The sequence below is a fragment of the Ovis aries genome, chromosome 1 (assembly GCF_016772045.2).
Source record: "Ovis aries strain OAR_USU_Benz2616 breed Rambouillet chromosome 1, ARS-UI_Ramb_v3.0, whole genome shotgun sequence".
NCBI lineage: Eukaryota > Metazoa > Chordata > Mammalia > Artiodactyla > Bovidae > Ovis > Ovis aries.
Window position 1 is genome coordinate 154,793,023 of NC_056054.1, and position 21,398 is coordinate 154,814,420.

The 21,398-nt window shown below is 36.0% G+C and overlaps 1 protein-coding gene across 3 annotated transcripts in view; it reads left to right on the plus strand.

The window, feature by feature from the left end:
* CADM2 (cell adhesion molecule 2) overlaps positions 1 to 21,398 on the plus strand; it is a 1,291,443-nt gene that overhangs the window by 950,660 nt on the left and 319,385 nt on the right. The gene's annotated exons all lie outside the window — the stretch shown is intronic.

Sequence of the window (21,398 nt, forward strand, 5' to 3'; positions counted from 1 at the left end):
ATGCTGGGAGGGATTGGGGGCAGGAGGAGAAGGGGACGACAGAGGATGAGATGGCTGGATGGCATCACCGACTCAATGGACACGAGTCTGAGTGAACTCCGGGAGTTGGTGATGGACATGGAGGCCTGGCGTGCTGCGATTCATGGGGTCACAAAGAGTCAGACACCTCTGAGCGAGTGAACTGAATCGAACCAAACCAAACCTTGGTTTTGAAGAATTACACAGTGAAAAGAGGAAGGCATCTTGATTTGGGTTGGAAAGATTGTTCAAATAACTAGTGTATAATTAAAAAATTTAACACTCAAAATCCTTTACATGTGCCAGTGAACCCAGGAACAAGTAATAGATGATGGAAGAAGAAAATCTGTAGTCCAGTAGGAAACCCCACTTCATAAAGCAGATGGGTTGGAAAGTCTGTGACAAATGAAAAGAGAATCCTGTTAACAAACAAAGAGATGCCCTGAAGGCCCTTCACCATTTGGCACCAGTTATATATCTTCTCCACTGTTGCTTTTTTGACACCACTCCAAATTTTTTCTTAAGCACTCATTATTTACTGGAATGAACACTAATTTCACAAACAAGTTATTTCTCATGCTGCATTTCTACCTCCTTTCCTCTGTTTCAAGTCCTCCCATCTTTCAAGTCCTACCTCATTCCACATTTTTCCCCAAGCCTTCACTTCTATCCTCCTTTCTTGAAACTCTCCTCCATTTCCTAGTCATGGAGTGCATGTTCCTGTCTCTTTTCCTTATCCTTTCCTCTCATGTCCTTGGCTATGATCTTTTTCTCATTTCTTTCTTTCTATAAATTCATAATCTACACATCAGACTGGAGAATAACAGTTTCTATCCAAAATTTTTCTTCAAAGAGCTTTTCATTTGTTTTCTCTGTCCATACCTCTATCTTTGCAGATATTTCTTGGTGATCTTAGTCCCTACATCCTTTTTCACAATTATTCTTTTGCCTTCCTTTCTCTACTATGCATTATCTGACTTGTCTTGCAAGAATTCTGTCCTCCTTTATTATATTTTAATAAGCATATTATATGATTATGTAATTTTGATATAAATAGAGGGAAGTAATGAAAGAATAAAAAATTTTATCATCTAGGGATATCTGTTATCGTTATGTTGTTACTGTTCAGTAGCTAAGTCGTGTCTCTTTAAAACCCCATGGACTGCAGCACACCAGGCTCCGTGTGCTTCACCATCTCCTAGAGTCTGTTCAAGTTCATGTCCATTGAGTTGGTGATGCTATCTAATCATTTCATTCTCTGCTGCCCTTTTCTCCTTTTGCCATCAATCTTTCCCAGAATCAGGGGCTTTTCCAATGAATTGGCTCTTCTCATCAAGTGGCCAAAGTATTAGAGCTTCAGCTTCAGCATCGGTCCTTCAGTGAATATTCAGGATTGATTTCCTTTGACTGGATTGATCTCTTTGCTGTCCAAGGGACTCTCAAGAGTCTCCTTCAGCAACATAGTTTGAAAGCATCAGTTCTCAGTGCTCAGCCATTTTTATGCTCCAACTCTCATATCTGTACATGACTACTGGAAAGACCATAGCTTTGACTATACGGATCTTTGTCAGCAAAGTGATTTCTTTGCCTTTTAATACACTGTCTAATCATTATGTTAGCATGTTTCTTTTCCTCTTTCTGCATTATGTTAAAAATACAATCCCAATTTTATGCCTAATTTGTATTTTTTGGCTAAATTATTTAATTATTTTTCATATACTAAAAGTGCTTGTGAATGTCATTTTTCTAGAAGAAAACTAGTGTTTGGAGATACACTATACAGTATTCCATTCTATTCTGAAATATAATTTAAAATGAAATAATAGGCTTGAAAAATTCAGGTAATCAGTTTAAAAGTATTAATGATTATCAGTAATAAATGGAGTCATCAAAAGATAGGAAGTTTGAAACTACAGATAGAAAGACATCATGAATAAGCATGCTGTGTATAAGGAAAAAGTAGATAAAGAATTTGTTAAGCAGCTAGATTATAACTTAATAGGAACAAAAAGGAATAACTTTGTATACATAAAATTGAGCAAGATGATCTGTGCTCAAAGTCAAATCTTTAGTACCAAGAGGTACTTGTTATACAACCAAACCTAAAATTAGCATTTGAAAGACTTAACTACTTAATGAGGATTGTTTTCCCGTGTGACATATTTATTTGTTTCCATATTCCTTATTCGTTGAAAGAAGTATCAAAGCACCACAAATAGGGTCATTTCCAGAAAAGAATGTGAAAATGACTCTTGTTCCTCTTAAACAATTTGCAAGCCCAGAAATGATTAATAATAGTTCCTTACATTTGTATAACAAAAGTGTTATAAAATCACTTTCATATTAATTATCGCCTTTTATGCTCACAACAAAACTGTGAAGTAGGGTATTATAATTATTCTCTTTATAAATGGATAAACCGATGTCAGAGAAGTTAAATGATTTACTGAAGATGGCGCTGTTAGCAAAGGGCATCCAAACCTTAACCTGATTCATTCTCTTTTGTTGTTGTTATGTTTCTCTACTAATGTTAGGGAGGTGGACTTTGTTGAGTTGACAAAAAATGTCATATTTTTTCTAACAAAGAAATTTCAATCTTAAATTCTTCATAGCTGTTTCCTTCTTGTTTGTTTGGTGTTTGTCCTGGTATATAGGAAATAATATATTACTAAACTCAATGAGGTACATTAGTGTGTATGAAATTTTTCTCTGAAACAAAGCTCTTATACTTTAGTCTTCTGGCAATTGCTACTGAAAATAAGTCATAATCCTCCTTCCTCTTCTGAGAATTACCCAGTTGGATGATGCTAAAGTTTTAAAATATATTCTTAAAATATTAAACATTTCTGGTATCTGACTAATTGAGGGTTCATTAATGTTGCCTATGAGGTGATAAAGACATCAGTTTCGGATATTTGTATTTCTACTTCAGGATTTATTTTAATCTTCACAGTCCCAATTATGATTAACTGTCCTTCAGATTTTTCCAAAAGTTGAGTCCTAAACTTATCCATCATGTCTATCATCTTCTTTCCCACTATTTTAATTCAGTTGTCACATTATTTCTACATTCTTGGAAGCTTTTGATTATTTTTTCTAATTCTTTTAATTTGGTTTCTAGTGTTAAGATGCTGTTGATTACCTTTAAGTCAGATTTTGGTTCTTCAGTTGCTTTTTAAAATTTCCTTGCAATTCTTTCTTATTTTATATATTTTTTCATCCTATGGTTTTCATTTTTCATATCACTCTATTTATCATTCTTCTGCTTCATTGAGACCATCTTCCTTGTTTCCTATTCAGTATGTTGCTAAAATTTTTCATCTATGGAAGAGTTATTATTCATGATAAGACATATCTATGCTTTTGCTTTGTTCATTCATCCATGAATAGGAAATTTTATCCAATGTGTGCTTTGTGCTTTCCATTAGAGTTCTCAGATTGCCTTTGATTCCATTTTCTTTCAGCATGAATATTGGATGAATATCCTTTTTATCCAAACAAGATGGGAAAAGATATATACAGTTCCTGAACCAGTTGATGGTATCTAGTTGGCATATAAGTATTAATACATTAGACCTGTTAGGTTAAGATGTGGTCTTCTTCAACTCTTATCGTCTTTTTGCTTGATCCTCTGAATGTTGGAAGTACTATTATGTACTAAGAGTACAAAATAATAAAGGACATTTCTGAATTGTGTCTATTTTATTTTAAAATGTTGGGATTTCCTTCCTGATTTTGCAAGCAACTACCAATACCCCATCTAACCCACTGTATAAATATTGTACCTAGAGCATCTATGTTGTTGGTATGGTAAACATACAAGTTATTGTCCAAAAAAGGAAGGTCTGAGAGTGAAAAGGCCTCTATTAATATCCATGCCAGGGAACCAACATGTACTAGAATTATCCCAGGCAAATTGGGGAGTATATTCACCCTATTTCTAGGATGTTTCAGTTGGATCTAAAAGAAGAGGCCCTACTCTAAGAATGAAGTAGCTAGGTTCTGGTAGTGCTCTGTGACATGAAACGGGAATTGCCTTGTAGTAGAAGAATGGATACTGAGTATTCAGTGTCTCAAACACTGTACTTTGGGAGCAAAGAAACTCTTTGGAAGTTTCAGTTTTGTAATTCTAGAAGTTTGCTCCTATAATTGCATAAGATTGGAAACTGGCAATTAATTATCTCAGTTCAGTTTTCTTAACCTAGTAATTCATAGATGTTTTCCTGAAATGCTTGTGATATATTGATGAGTCCCACTGTCTAGTTTTACCTTGAATATTCATTGTGTATGTGTGTGGTTCTGTAATTAATTTTTGGTTTGAGGAAAGAAATTGAATTCAGCTGTGCCAGCAAGACTTTATATAAATTTCGGTTTCTGCTTCATTCAGTTTGGTAATATCTTTATGTGTTAAAATCTACTTCATACTTTCTTTACATATTACATTTAAATGTGTTCCTTTTTTCCCATGATTTTTGCTGCAGATTAGCAATTCTTAGAGAATATGGAGCAACCAGTCGATTCAATACATATTTATGTGTATATTCATTCTATATAAATATTAATATATTTAGCATATCATAGTTTTTACTTGCTTGGAAAGTCAACCCTCTACACCAATAAATAGGTGTCAAATGTTTTACTGCTAGTAACAAAGTATGTACCTTAAAGTGAAAATTCACTAAGTATCATATTTACTTCTGTTAGTGGCCACCTTTAAATTTAATCTAATGATTTAAATATATTGTCTGATTCATCTTGATATACTCTTAACTTCTTAATGGCTGACTGTGTTAATGCTGAGCATGAGCCAGTAGGGCACTGCTTTCAATGTATAAATAACCTGGATGGCTGCTTCAAAGGTACTTAGTGAAAAGATTAAAGTCTGCTTAAGCAAGAGAGGTTTCAAAATGTAAAATCATGATCTAGCTCTAAATCATATGCTTAATTGTATACTAAGATGCACCCATGCCTATTGATGAGGAGGAATGACGGTTTCAAAGTAGCCACAATATTAGTTTTCTGTCAATAAATTTGTTGCAGCTGGTGGGACTATGATGACATTTCATTTCATCAACTGATGTGTAATCTTCTCTGTCGCAGATGTCATTTCATCCAGGAGAAAGGGACAACTTACAACGTGACCTTGTAGCACTTCCACTTTCCCCCAAACTTGAAAGCGGCATTACAGAAACAGTTTTAACACTTGCATGCACAAAAAAGCCTCTGGCCTCATTTCAAAACAAATTAGAAGATAGTCCCACTTGCCTTTCCCTCTTTATTCCTGTTGCCTCCAGAAGTCTAACCAAAAATAAAACATGTAAGACATTGGTAGTAGATCTGTATGGTTTAAAAAGTGGTCAAAACAGATGTTATTTTTAGAATCCTAAACTGATATATCTTTTCTAGTCTTTCACTTTTAGTTTTTTTATTAAAAATAGTTTTATGTAATGCAAGGTGTAAAGTCTTAAATTTTTATTACATTGATCATAATTTATTATTGTCCAGAGGATCATGCATCTTTTTTTTTGTTTGTTTTCAGTGCTTCTTTCTTGTATAGCTTCTATGATTATTCATCAATTAAAATTTACACTTATTCATTTACCATGAGATAGCTCATCAACAAGTGGTTTTCAGGGAACATGGAGATATGTTATCACTGAGGTAAATAAATCTATTTAATATGCCATTTGAACCCTTAAATCCTCATTATTGAGAAGTGAAACATAGGATGCTAGCTGTTTAGTATTTGACTAATATGCCATAATAACTGGTTTCATTCAAGGTCACAAGAGAAAAATTGTGTTTGTGGCTTTTCTTCTTTTTTTTTCTTTTCTTTTCCTTACTTGGAGCAACCAGTATTTAGCCAAACTTCTTGGCCAAGTTGTTAATATATATCAAAACAATCACTATAAATTTTAACATGTATATTTTAAAATTATCTTAGTTCCTAGATTGAACACTATTTCTAGATATCTACTTGCTATGGAAACTAAGAGGTTATTTATAAACACATATATAGTATATTGTATATTGAGTTCAGTTCAGTCACTTAGTCGTGTCTGACTCTTTGGGACCCCATGAATCGCAGCACGCCAGGCCTCCCAGTCCATAATGAACTCCCGGAGTTCACTCAGACTCACATCCATCAAGTCAGTGACGCCATCCAGCCATCTCATCCTCTGTCATCCCCTTTTCCTCCTGCCCCCAATCCCTCCCAGCATCAGAATCTTTTCCAATGAGTCAACTCTTCGCATGAGGTGGCCAAAGTACTGGAGTTTCAGCTTTAGCATCATTCTTCCAAAGAAAGCCCAGGGCTGATCTCCTTCAGAATAGACTGGTTGGATCTCCTTGCAGTCCAAGGGACTCTCAAGAGTCTTCTTCAACACCACAGTTCAAAAGCATCAATTCTTCAGCTCTCAGCCTTCTTCACAGTCCAACTGTCACATCCATATAAGACAACTGGAAAAACAATGGCCTTGACTAGACAGACCTTTGTTGGCAAAGTAATGTTGCTGCTTTTGAATATACTATCTAGGTTGGTCATAAATTTTCTTCCGAGGAGTAAGCGTCTTTTAATTTCATGGCTGCAGTCACCATCTGCAGTGATTTTGGAGCCCCCCAAAATAAAGTCTGACACTGCTTCCACTCTTTCCCCATCTATTTCCCATGGAGTGATGGGACCAGATGCCATGATCTTCATTTTCTGAAGGTTGAGCTTTAAGCCACCTTTTTCACTCTTCTCTTTCACTTTCATCAAGAGGCTTTTAGTTCCTCTTCACTTTCTGCCAGAAGGATGGTGTCACTTGCACATCTGAGGTTGTTGATATTTCTCCCAGCAAACTTGATTCCAGCTTGTGCTTCTTCCAGTCCAGCATTTCTCATGATGTACTCTGCATATAAGTTAAATAATCAGGGTGACAATATACAGCCTTGACGTGCTCCCTTTCTTATTTGGAACCACTCTGTTGTTCCATGTCCAGTTCTAACTGTTGCTACCTGACCTGCATACAGGTTTCTCAAGAGGCAGGTCGGCTGGTCTGGTATTCCCATCTCTTTCAGAATTGTTCAGTTTGTTGTGATCCACACAACCAAAGGCTTTGGCATAGTCATTAAAACAGAAATAGATGTTTTTCTGGAACTCTGTTGCTTTTTCCATTATCCAGCAGATGTTGGCAATTTGACCTCTGGTTCCTCTGCCTTTTCTAAAACCAGCTTGAACATCTGAAAGTTCATGGTTCACGTATTGCTGAAGCCTGACTTGGAGAATTTTGAGGATTGCTTTACTAGTGTGTGAGATGAGTGCCTTTCTTTGGGATTGGAATGAAAACTGACCTTTTCCAGTCCTGTGGCCACTGCTGAGTTTTCCAAATTTGCTGGCATAATGAGTGCAGCACTTTCACAGCATCATCTTTCAGGATTTGAAATAGCTCAACTGGAATACCATCACCTCCACTAGCTTTGTTCCTAGTGATGCTTTCTAAGGCCCACTTGACTTTACATTCCAGGATATTTGGCTCTAGGTGAGTGATCACACCATCGTGATTATCTTGGTCTTGAAGATCTTTTTTGTACACTTCTGTGTATTCTTGCCACCTCTTCTTAATACCTTCTGCTTCTGTTAGGTCCATACCATCTTTCCTTTATTTAGTAAATAATCTTCCAATTTCCATGTATATGTGTATGAGTATATATGTATTTGAATGTGTATATATATACATATAAACTGTTTTTCTGGTCCAGATAATACTGTTATACCACTGATTATTATAAAAGTTATGTAAAAAAAAAACTGTACTAGGACAATGATATATGTTCTGTGCTTAATCTTTTCTTCTAGATATATTATATATAAATTTTATATTTCACATGTTATTAAGAACTGTGTCTTTGTTTCATTTTAATAGACAACAATGCTTGGTTTTGTTTGCTTTTATCCTATAAGTTAAAAAAAAAAAAGCAGTATTTTGTGACATCTACATTGCAGTGCCCAGACTACAATGAAAAGAGGAGGGGGAGAGAGCGAGGAAAAAAAAAAGGAGCAATTAGCTTTGTTTGATATTTTGCTGTTACAACATAAAATATTGATGGCTGAATTAAAAATATGAGTTCAAATGAAAAGCATTTTCTCACTGGAAATTTATATGTGATTCATGAAAAGACAGCTTTTCTACAGCCTCTTTCAATGGGATGTTGTAGAGCGAGGATACTGGACTGGGGAGCTGGAAACTCGGGCCTCAGCCAGCTCTCCCAGTACCTAGTTGTGCCATGGTGGCAATCACTGCACCTCTGGAGGCCTGAGTGTTCTCGTTTGGAATATGACAAAATAAAACTGCACAATCTCTAATGTCACTGCTAGATGAAAACCCAATGTTATGTGCTTATTTGGAAAAGAGGCTAAGCTTTCAAGTTATCTTCACACTGTTATACAGACCACTAAAATTGAAGCTCCAAATATAATAATTTTATACAGTAGTAAGATGAAACATGAACACTGCTTTATGATTGTTGTTCTAGAAATATGTGAAAATCACAGCCAGGTAAAAGTAGCAAGAGTATGGCAGATAATGGGAAACATATCTGGAGTATCTTTTCTAATTCTTTATTTTCCACTAAATGATATTATTTCCTTCTTGTTGATACTCTCATTCAAAACCAGTAAAAGGCTTTCCACTCCTCTAAATCTAGGCATGTTTTTTCATACACTTTGATAATTCGTTGCATAGCAAGGGCAGGGATACAGTGTTCTTAATTGTGCAATGAAGTAAAGTACTATTTGGACTTCAGGTCTGTGATAAATATGCTCCATTATAGATGTCATTTACAATATGTTACTCTATGGCTCTGCTAACCCTTTTCTCATACAGAGTAAGACAGTCCTGTGATTTTTATGAATTAGAAAACAATAATTCTTCTAGTAAAGGTGTGTGAGCCCTGAAAGTAAGCACTTTATCAATCTAAATTAGACCCTAAGCATTTTGTTCAGTGAAGCATAGATTACAGTTCATTGGTTCAGTAACATTAAATAATTATCATGTTAGAATAATAGCACTTCCTGAACTTCTTAAACTCATTGGTCAGTCCATGAATCAATCCATATCGTTCTTTAGAGAAGTGAGGTAAAAATTAATGCTTATATGGATGCATTAGCAGAATATGTTTTCACTACCTTAAGTTTGAATGAGCTGAAAATATTCTCGAGGGATATTCTAGAATTTAGTATTTTTGTGTTGTCTGGCTAGGGGAAACATAGCTTATAAAGATTATAACTTTATAGCTTATTTAAAAAAAAAACATGGTTTATAAAGCACTGTAAGTTATTTGAGTAAAATATATATCTGCCTGAATTTTTCATACTTATATTTTTAGTCTGGCCTCAGGTTTGGATTCTACACATAGATGTTATATGCTTTTAAAATTATGTATATTTTTGAAGGAAATGTTTGGGGAAAATGAAGAAGAGAGGTAGATGAGAATGAACAAAAGAATCAAAAAGGCTCTTCCTTGTCCAGTAAATAGTCAAAAGAATTGGAGAACGGGTCAGAAATTTATGCCATGCTGATAGAATTATGTCCTAAAAGCATTTTTTTCCTCCAAAATGAAATATCTCTTTCTTCATATTCCATCTATCTGAATAGTGGATCTATAATGAGCTGAAGAAGGGATTTTGATCTTTCCTAAGAGTGTTTTGTCAATGATCAGAAAGAACTAGTTCAATTTCTTTCCAAGTTGAACCAGAATGTCAAAAATCAAGAAAGGTGCAGTTTTTCAGCAAGGGGGTAGTAAAGGCACTAAACCTTTACAAGCTGGTGTAGTATTGCATTTTATTTTTTGGTATATGTGTAAAATATATTGATAAAAGGATCTGTGCACCTCTGACAGTATTGGAGGCAAGTAGAAATGTCATGGTGAGAGAATGAAGTTGAGGTTAGCAGGATCATTCCTAACCAAAGCATTTATGAAACATAAAACAAGTTGGACCAGTTTTAAACCTGTGCAAGTAAAGCACGTATATTCATATGGAAAAAGAGAAATTTCATAGTGTTAACTGAACTTTTTTCTTCACTAAATCTCTTTCTAATCATTTTTTGGTTTGATATTTTGCCTTTGTTAAAAATTTCTTTAGTTTAGTTAAATCTATATTTAAGTGATCTATGTGGAAAGTAAGTGTATGTTATCTTTGTCTCATATGAATATGTGTTTATCTAAGGAAAATTAATGGAATATCTAAGTTCTTAAATTTAAACCATGAATGAAGACACAGATTTTCTTTCAGAAACAAAGGACATTGTATATTTCTAATTCAGTTTCCTATCTTTTAGTACTGGTGACTTGATACTTAGCAACTAAGTATAGCCCCAGGTATATTTACCTACATTTTTCCCCCCTTTGGTATCCAGTGGACTGGCATTTGTTGTTGTTTAGTCATTAAGCCATGTCTGACTCTTCTGTGACTCCATGGAATGTAGCCCACCAGACTCATCTGTCCTTGGGATTTTCCAGGCAACAATACTGGAGTGGGTTGCTAGTTCCTTCTCTAGGGTATCTTCCCAAATGAGAGATTGAACCATGTCTCCTGCATAGGCAGATTCTTTACCACTGAGCCGCCAGGGTAGCCAATTTTTTTTTTTGGGGGGGGGGTGGGGGGTGGGCTGGGGGTGGGCATACTGCCCAGTATGCAGATCTTACTTCCCCAACCAGGGATCAAACCCAGGTTCCTTTCATTGGAAGCATGAAGTCTTAACCTCTGGACCACCAGGGAAGGGACCACTGGCATATCCAGTGGTTAAATAAGAAACTTAGTTTCAGAGAGGAGGATACTTAGGGAGACCTTAAAATACAAGGTGCTATTGAATGTCAACAAGTATCTACCTGCATTCACTTCTATCTTGTCTAGTGTGTGCATACATGCTTAGTCTATCAGTCATGTCTTTGTAACCCCATGGACTGTAACCCACAAGGCTCTTCTGTCCTTGGGATTTTCCAGGCAAGAATACTGGAGTGGGTTGCCAGTTCCTTCTCTAGGGTATCTTCCTGATGCAGGGATTGAACACACATCTCCCGCATCACCTGGTATTGCAGGTGGATTCTTTACTGTTGAGTCATTGGGGAGGTCATCTTGGTCTGGTCTAGAGTCCAGATTTTCATTTTTCTCTTACTTTTGATGAATGCCGTCTTTATTGTTTGGCAGTTGAGGTCTCCTTTTGATCTGTTTTCATTCCCAGTTTTATTCATTCTTCATCCCAAATTTTCATCTTTGTTTTTGTTTCCATCTGAACATGTGCTTTTTTTGTTGGATGAATCTCTCATAAATATATTTATTAGGCAATGCTATGACACATAGACCCCAGGTTGTAAGATGACTTAAACACATATTCAAGGTACTTTTTTTCTTGCTCACTTATTGATCTAAGCTGAGTGTTCCTGATCTGAGGTGTGGTCCTTCTCAAAAAAGGTTGAGAGAAACAGAAGAAACTGACCACCAAGGGCTTTGTCATCTTCTGAAAAAAAAAAAAAAGAAAGAAAAGAAAAAGAAACCTCTTAGATTGTCATCTCAGTCAGCTGGAAAGAGAAAGGGGAGAAGGAAAGGAGAACACAGCAGAATGCTGTAAGACTTTTTAGTAGATCAAGCCTAAAAAATAAATCCATTGGTGTCACAATTCTTAGCTATTTACCCATTTGGTCACATTTAATTGAAAACTAGGATGGGCAATGCAGTCCTCTGTAAGAACAGAAAGGGAGGAAGAACAATAATTTCTCTGCATAAGAAATGACACTAAGTGCTACTTTTAGTCCACTTAATTCTGCCAAAAAAAAAAACCCTACCTCCCAAATCTATATTTTCAGATGAGAAAAATGATCATTAAAGTCTTTTGTTTCTGTATACAATATAGCAATATATTTTTTAACCTTAAAGGTTAAATATGCTTATGTGTTAATTACTTCAGTTCAGTTCAGTCACTCAGTCTTGTCTGACTCTTTGTGACCCCATGAACCACAGCACACTAGCCCTCCCTGTCCATCACTAACTCCGGGAGTCTACCCAAACCCATGTCCATCAGGTGGGTGGTGCCATCCAACAATCTCATCCTCTGTCATCCCCTTCTCTTCCTGCCCTCAATCTTTCCCAGCATCAGGGTCTTTTCCAATGATTCAGCTCTTCACATCAGGTGGCCAAAGTATTGGAGTTTCAGCTTCAACATCAGTCCTTTCGATGAACACCCAGGAATGATCGGCTTTAGGATGGATTGGTTGGATTTCTCTGTAGTCCAAGGGACTCTCAAGAGTCTTCTCCAACACCACAGTTCAAAAGCATCAATTCTGCGCTCAGCTTTCTTTATACTTCAACTCTCACATCCATATGTGACTACTGAAAAAAGCATAACCTTGACTAGATGGACCTTTGTTGGCAAACTCATGTCTCTGCTTTTGAATATGCTATCTAGGTTGGTCATAGCTTTCCTTCCAAGGAGTAAGTGTCTTTTAATTTCATGGCTGCAATCACCATCTGCAGTGATTTTGGAGCCCCCCAAAATAAAAATCAGCTACTGTTTCCACAGTTTCCCCATTTATTTGCTATGAAGTGATGGGATTGGATGCCATGATATTTTCTGAATGTTGAGCTTTAAGCCAACTTTTTCACTCTCCTCTTTTACTTTCATCAAGAGGCTTTTAGTTCCTCTTCACTTTCTGCCATAAGGGTGGTGTCATCTGCATATCTGAGGTTATTGATATTTCTCCCAGCAATCTTGATTCCAGCTTGTGCTTCCTCCAGCCCAGCATTCCTCATAATGTGCTCTGCATAGAAGTTAAATAAGCAGGGTGACAATATACAGCCTTGACGTATTCCCTTTCCTATTTGGAACCAGTCTGTTGTTCCATTTCTGGTTCTAACTGTTGCTTCTTAACCTGCATACAGATTTCTCAAGAGGCAGGTCAGGTGGTCTGGTATTTCCACCTCTTTCAGAATTGTCCACAGTTTATTGTGATCCACACAGTCAAAGGCTTTGGCATAATCAATAAAGCAGAAATAGGTGTTTTTCTGAAACTCTCTTGCTTTTGGAATTTAATTAGCAATTCACTTTTTGTATCCAGCTGTATTGTTTTCAGGTACATTTATTATGAGATTTGTCCAGCCATATAGAATATCTTTCAGAAAAAGACTGGAGACTGCTGTGTATGGGTTTAATGTCCTTGATTTTCCCATACTTTAAGTTAAATGAATGTTAGGATCCATTTCAATATTGATCATTTTTGATACCTAACATTAAAGAAGATGCATTGTTCATGGTAAGCACTAAAATGATATGTATGAATATGTATCAAATGAGCAAAATACTAAAAATTGATAAAATGCAGTTTATTTTATGTAATAGCTATATTATTAACATCAATAAACTGGATATTTCCCTTTTAAAGGAATGACATTATACCTAGCCAGGAAAAGCATTGCATTAGTTTCTGAGGTGATACTTCTTGTTTTGAAAGTTACCTTGTATTTGTGGAACCTGTCTTTGATTATCCTTGGTATGTAGCTTTGCAGTCTCATTGCATTCTTTATCTGTGTTTATCAGCCTTACACCACTCTTTTTGTTACATCTTTTTACCTTCTCCAAAAAAGAGAAAGAAATTTTATGTCTCTATTTGAAAATATATCAGAGAATCTATTAATAAGAACAAACTTGATAGACATTGCCTGTCAACAAACAAATGTATAGTCTCCTAGTTTGGATGGACAAAAGAAAATATCATTCAGCTGATTTTGTATGCATATGGATGTTTTAAATTAATGTGAGTAGCCCGAAGACATTTTATACAGTGTCATTCATGGTGAAATTTCTTGTCCAAGAAAGAAGAAATTAATAACAGAAAAGCAACTATTTTCACTAGTTTAAAGAAGGTTTTATAAAACATTTATATATGTTCATATGGATATCATATAAAAAACAGCATACATGAAGATTCATTTTAATATAAAGATACTGAGGAAGTGATTTTCACTTTTAAAAACAGCTCCGATATACATTTTATTTAATGCCCATTCTTTGTTACCTTCAGTTGCAAAAATAACACCTTTATGAAACATTTGTACCAATCTTTCCAAACCAGACAGGTTACTGATTTTTTTATACTATGAAAAAATAAAGTTTTGTTTAAAACTTAATTTTTAATCTTTATTTTCCTGAAAGACAATGAAGACTGCCATTCTAATAGATCATCTTATTAAAGTCAGACATAGATCATGTCATACAGTAACTTTGGATTGCATTAGAAACTACTGTCAGGACTAAGAAGACCATGGAAAACCTTGGAAAGTAGCTGAGTTGTATAGTTTAAATTTGATATTCAGTCGGGCTTCCCTGGTGGCTTGGATGTAAACAATATGCCTGCAATGAGGAAACCCTGGTTCTACCCCTGGGTCAGGGCGGTCCTCTGGAGAAAGGAATGGAACCTACTCCAGTATTCTTGTCTAGAGAATGCCATGGACAGAGGAGCCTGGCAGGCCACACAGACCATGGGGGTAACAAAGAGCTGGGCATGATTGAGAGACTAACACCCAACAGGCCTACCAGCCTTAGTATTATAAATCTTCATGGTATTCAAAAATGATTTAAAAAGCTTCTATTCAATTTTTCTGCATGTTTTGTTAAATTATTGCCACTCAATTGAACTAAAAAAATATATTATGTACACACATATAATTTTATACTTGCACCTAAGCACAGACACACACCCCCATAAAAATGAAGATAAATCCTTCACTATAGAAATTCCACCATGTGACTCTAATAAACCTACATCAAAACTAAGTATAAACAAAATAATATAAGGCAAAAATAAAAATTAAAAAAAAGAAATAAATAGCATGTTTAACAGTCATGTACTTATGGAGGCATCTATATAGGGCAAGGCTTCCCTAGTGGCTCAGATGGTAAAGAATATGCCTGCAAAGCAAGAGACCCAAGTTCGATCCCTGGGTTGGGAAGATTATCTGGAGAAGGGAATGGCAACCAACTAAAGTATTTTTGCCTGGAGAAGCCCATGGACAGAGAAGCCTGGCAGGCTATAGTCCCATGGGGTTGCGAAGAGTTGGACACAACTGAGCGACTAACACATTCACTTTCGCACTATATAGAGCAGTAAGGAAGTTTAGTGCCAAATATTGTTGAGACCCAAAACTTCAAATGCTTATTCACTGAAATTGCTTTGTAAACTTTGTAATTGTTTCAAATCTTAAAGAGGAGTACCTTTACATTTTTGCGAAACAATTAAAATCATCGTATATAAAAGGTTTTTTACAATATAATAGTATAATAGCATTACTACAGTTGCTATTGATTCTATCAATTCAAGGAATAATAATATATTAGCACCTGGCTCAGGTCTTGAATACGTTGTTTTAAAAATTTGCCTAGTATTCAACAGACTGTGATGATTATTTTATAGCTTTATAAACCTGAAAAATAAAATCCATTCAGAATGCTTTATTAAGATAATTATTTTCATTCAGAATTTTATAAACTTTTTTTTCTGTTTATCTATGCTGACTTCTGTTCTTTAACACCTAGATATTATTGCTTCTTCCAAATTCATCTCTGTAACATAGATTCAGTGATACACTACGTGAATTTGTCTATTACGTGATTACTAGAAGTTGGTCTTCCGTTATTTCAGTTATATGCAGTCTGATACAATAAACTTACTCACTGACATGCAAAACGAATTATGCTCTCATTTATGAGAAAAGCATGCTCCAACACACAGTTACTATTCAGATAAATCCATTCATGTCTACATGTTATTAGGTACTAAATTACCTTTAAAATAATTCAGTAATTTAAAAAGTAGAAGATTTTTATTAAAGGATTTTTAAAGCAAAAGAAGAAATGTAATTTTAGTACAGGCAACCATTTCTAACATGAATTCAGTGATCTAGAAAATTACTTTAATGCACATATCAATATACAAGCCAGTTGCTTATATTTCAGTAATTTTTTTTAAAAAATCTATGAACTCCTTTTTGCATGTAATGAAAATATATGAGAGCTTTTCATAGTAAAATAATAATTATGTATTCATTATTTTATCTCAGTAAAATAAAAATACAAGCTTTTACTTAATTAAAAATTAGTAAATGTTTTTAAATGGCAAAAGAATCACTCTAGGTTTACTGTAATTTTCCTATATTCAAAAAATTAAATATGTTGATAGAAAAATACATCTTCCACTTTTTTATGATAAAAAGACTTGGTAGCCACTTAAGACATGAAAATAGGGACATTGCAAATTTCAGAACCCAGGAGAGAAAGAAAGTCATGGGAAAAATGAGAACAAATGCTCTTTTATTAAATATCTCTACTTGGATGTCTCAAATTCATGTACAATACTAAATCACTTTTATTTTTAATATTTTATAACTTTGTGCCTATCATAATGTTTGCCATACAGTGGACACTGAATAAATTGGTTCTGAATGGAGAGTTGAATAGAAAATTATTTCATAAAAGACCTAGTTTGAAATTTGTATCATGTCATTCCTTGTTTACTTGTAACTGTTCACATATGATTTATCTTAATTTATATTGATGATGACAATAATATACACCTTTATATTAATTGTACTCTTTAATTATAAAGAAATACATTTTGTGCATTACAGAATACTGTTTCAACAAAAATGGTAAATTATTTTTAACAAAATATTTGATTTCTAATATCTTATATAAACACTTATTGGTAATTGTTTTAACATTCTGATCATTGTGATTTTATCTATTTAACCAAAGATTTCCACATTGAAATGTAAATATGAATCACAAATAACTATACTTGTATAGTAAGTGTTTGAAATCCAGACTGTATCTCTGATATGCCTAAAAGTTCTGCTAAATGATATTATTTGATTTGATATGGTCTTTGAATCACAATTTAATTCATTCCTGGTTTTTTTTTGTTTCTCTGTTATACATCAAGTTATACATTATTTATTCATGTTTCCTTTTAAACCATCTCAAACTCATTGCTTCTTACATTTCCAAAATGGATATAAGTATGCATATATTTCTTTCTCTTTCATATACTTATGCAAATTTTTCATTTTATATTTCATCATTATCATTTTCATAAGGAAATGTGTTTTTTGACATTCTTCTTATAACATTCCAGTGTATCCATTGGATACATTGTGTATCCAAACACATCCAAATGTATCCAGTTGCCTGGAACATATTTGCTATATTTTAAACTCATATTTTCATGGTTGACTCTTCTCTCACATTTGCTCATATTCCTCTGCTATTGCTTGTATCTTCTAACTATCTCATTTCAATATGACTAATTTAAGATGAAACTTAATTTATAAAATGCCATTCTACAATTTATGTTATTTAGTGTAAGTGTCTAAACTCAGTGTTCAGTAAGAATTTTATCTCAAAATATCTAACTTATAGGCAAACTGATTTTTAGAATGATTTTATAAATGCCCCAGTCTGGGTATTTATAAATACCCAGCCAGTCTGGGTCATGAAGAAATGATGAACAATCTTTGTGAAGCAAACTTTGAAATCAAAGTGGATGAACTCACCAATGTTATATCCTATCTCATTTTAATATGCGTACCCTATAGTTGCATACACAGGATTGTGTGTTTCTATCATATACGTAAAGAAAATCAGATAGAAGTTGTACATATGTTAGAATTATTAGTCACTGAGAAACTGCATTTCCTTATATTTTCTGTTAGATTTCTTGGTTTTTTTTGTTTGTTTTTTTTTTAAGATCTGTCTATTTACTTTTGGCTGTGTTGGGTCTCTGTTGCTGTGTGCAGGCTTTCTATAGCTGTAGCAAGTGTGGGGCTTCTCTTCACTGCGATGCATGGGCTGCTCATTGTGGTGGCCTCTTTTGTTGACGAGCAGGGGTTCTAGGCCTGTGAGCTCAGTAATTGTGGCACACAGGCCCAGTTGCTTCACTGCATGTGGAATCTTCCTAGACAAGGGATTGAACCTGTGTCTGCTGCATTCGCAGGTGGACTCTCAACTACTGCACCACTAGGGAAATCCAGATTCCTTTACTCATTTCTTAAGAATGAAAGGAATTAGCACACTGCTGCTGCTGCTGCTAAGTCGCTTTAGTCATGTCTGACTCTGTTCGACCCCATAGACGGCAGCCCACCAGGCTCCCCCGTTCCTGGGATTCTCCAGGCAAGAACGCTGGAGTGGGTTGCCATTTCCTTCTCCAATGCATGAAAGTGAAAAGTGAAAGTGAAGTCACTCAGTCGTGTCCAATCCTCAGTGACCCCATGGACTGCAGGCTTCCAGGCTCCTCCATCCATGGGATTTTCCAGGCAAGAGTACTGGAGTGGGGTGCAATTGCCCTCTCTGGGTTAATAATGATTAGGCTGGTAAAGATGTAAATAGCAAAGTAACATCTAATGGACTGATAGCATTTGACTCACACAAAAGGCTGAGCCAGTCCTGCCTGCCTATGAATGTTTGAGAGTTTCCTGTGCAGGCATGGACCAGCAGTGGCCTGCTGTGGGGACAGGAGCACTGGAAGCAGCCGTCTTGGGAGGCACAGTGTGTTGGCATAAGTCCTCTTGGAGAAGGTTACCATTAGCCCTGTCATAGAGACTGCAGAATCAGGACTGGGCTGCCTCACACCAAACTACAAGGAGGAAGCATAACCCCATTGATTAGCAGAAACATGGATTGAAGATTTACTGAGCATGGTCTTATCCACCAGAGCAAGACCCAGTTATCCCCACAGTCAGTCCCACCCATCAGGGAGCTTGCACAAGCCTCTTATCCTTATCCATCAGAAGAGAGACAGAAGAAACAAGAATTACAGTCCTATGGCCTCCAGAATGAAAACCATGATCACAGAAAACAGTGAAAATAATTGCATGGATCACAGCCTTGTATAACTCAGTGAAGCCATAAGCCATGAGCCATGCCATGCAGGGCCACCAAGACAAACAGGGCATGGTGGAGAGTTCTGACAAAATGTGGTCCACTGGAGAAAGGAAAGGCAAACCGCTTCAGTATTCTTGCCTTGAAGACCCCATGAATAATATGAAAAGGCAAAAAGATATGAAACTGGAAGATCAGCCTCCCAGGTTAGTTAATGTCCAATAGGCTACCGGGAAAGAACAGAGAAATAGCTCCACAAAGAATGAAGAGTCTGAACCAAAGCAGAAATGAACCCAGTTGTGGAAGTATCTGGTGGTGAAAGTAATGTCTGATGATATAAAGAACAATATTGCATAGGAACCTAAAATATGTGGTCCAAGAATCAAGGTGAATTGGATGTGGTCAAACAGGAGACAGCAAGAATGAACACTAATATTTTAGGAATCAGTGAACTAAAATGGATGGGAATGGGCAATTTAATTCAGATGACCATTATATCTACTACTGTGGGAAAAAAAAATCCCTTAGAAGGAATGGTGTAGGCCAGCCCTCATAGTCAACAAAACAGTCTGAAATGCAGTGCTTAGGTACAATCTCAAAAAATGACAGAATTATATTGGCTTGTTTCCAGGGCAAACCATTCAACAACACAGTCATCACAATAATCCAAGTCTATACCCCAACCACTAATGCTGAAGAAACTGAAGTTGAAAGCTTATATAAAGACCTGCAAGATTTTCTATAACTAATAACATCTATAACATCTATAATGAAAAGATATCCTTTTCATTACAGGGGATTGGAATGCAAAGGTAGGAAGTCAAGAGATACCTGGAGTAACAAGCAAGTTTGGCCTTGGGGTACAAAATGAAGCAGGGCAAAGGCTAATAGAGTTCTGAAAAGAGGATGCACTGGCCAAAGCAAATACTCTCTTCCAAAAACAGGAGATGAGTCTACGCAAGGACATCACCAGATGGTCAATACTGAAATCAGATTGATTATATCCTTTGCAGCCAAAGATAAAGAAGCTTTATCAAAGTCAGCTAAACAAGACCTGGAGCTGACTGTAGCTCAGATCATGAGCTTCCTAAAGGAAAATTCAGACTTAAATGGAAGAAAGTAAAGAAAACTACTAGATCATTCAGTTCAGTTCAGTCATTCAGTCATGTCCAACTCTTTGCAAACTGCAAATGAATGGCAACAGGCCTCCCTGTCCATCACCAACTCCCAGAGTTCAGTCAAACTCACGTCCGTCCAGTCAGTGATGCCATCCAACCATATCATCCTCTCTCATCCCCTTTTCCTACTGCCCCCAATCCCTCCCAGCATCAGAATCTTTTCCAGTGAGTTAACTCTTCACATCAGGTGGCCAAAGTACTGGAGTTGCAGCTTTAGCATCACTCCTTCCAAAGAAATCCCAGAGCTGATCTCCTTCAGAATGGACTTTTTGGATCTGCTTGCAGTTCAAGGGACTCTCAAGAGTCTTCTCCAACACCACAGTTCAAAAGCATCAATTCTTCGGTGCTCAGCTTTCTTCACAGTCCAACTCTCACAACCATACATGACTACTGGAAAAACCATAGCCTTGACTACATGGACATTTGTTGGCAAAATAATGTCTCTATTTTGAATATGCTCTCTAGGTTGCTCATAACTTTTCTTTCAAGGAGCAAGCATCTTTTAATTTCATGGCTGCAGTCACCATCTACAGTGATTTTAGAGCCCCCCAAAATTAAGTCTGACACTATTTCCACTGTTTCCCCATCCATTTCCCATGAAGTGATAGGACCAGATGCCATGATCTTAATTTTCTGACTGTTGAGCTTTTAAGCCAACTTTTTCACTCTCCTCTTTCACTTTCATCAAGAAGCTTTTTAGTTCCTCTTCACTTTCTGCCATAAGGGTGGTGTCACTTGCACATCTGAGGTTATTGATATTTCTCCCAGCAATCTTGATTCCAGCTTGTGTTTCTTCCAGTCCAGCGTTTCTCATGATATACTCTGTATATAAGTTAAATAAGCAGGGTAACAGTATACAGCCTTGACGTCCTCCTCTCCGTATTTGGAATCAGTCTGTTGTTCCATGTCCAATTCTAACTGTTGCTTCCTGACCTGCATATAGGTTTCTCAAGAGGCAGGTCAGGTGGTCTGGGATTCCCATCTCTTTCAGAATTTTCCAGTTTATTGTGATCCACACAGTCAAAGGATTTGGAATAGTCATTAAAGCAGAAATAGATGTTTTTTTCTGGAACTCTCTTGCTTTTTCCATGATCCAGCAGATGTTGGCAATTTGATCTCTGGTTCCTCTGCCTTTTCTAAAACCAGCTTGAACATCTGGAAGTTCACGGTTCACGTATTGCTGAAGCCTGGCTTGGAGAATTTTGAGCATTACTTTACTAGCATGTGAGATGAGTACAATTGTGCGGTAGTTTGAGCATTCTTTGGCATTGCCTTTCTTTGGAATTGGAATGAAAAC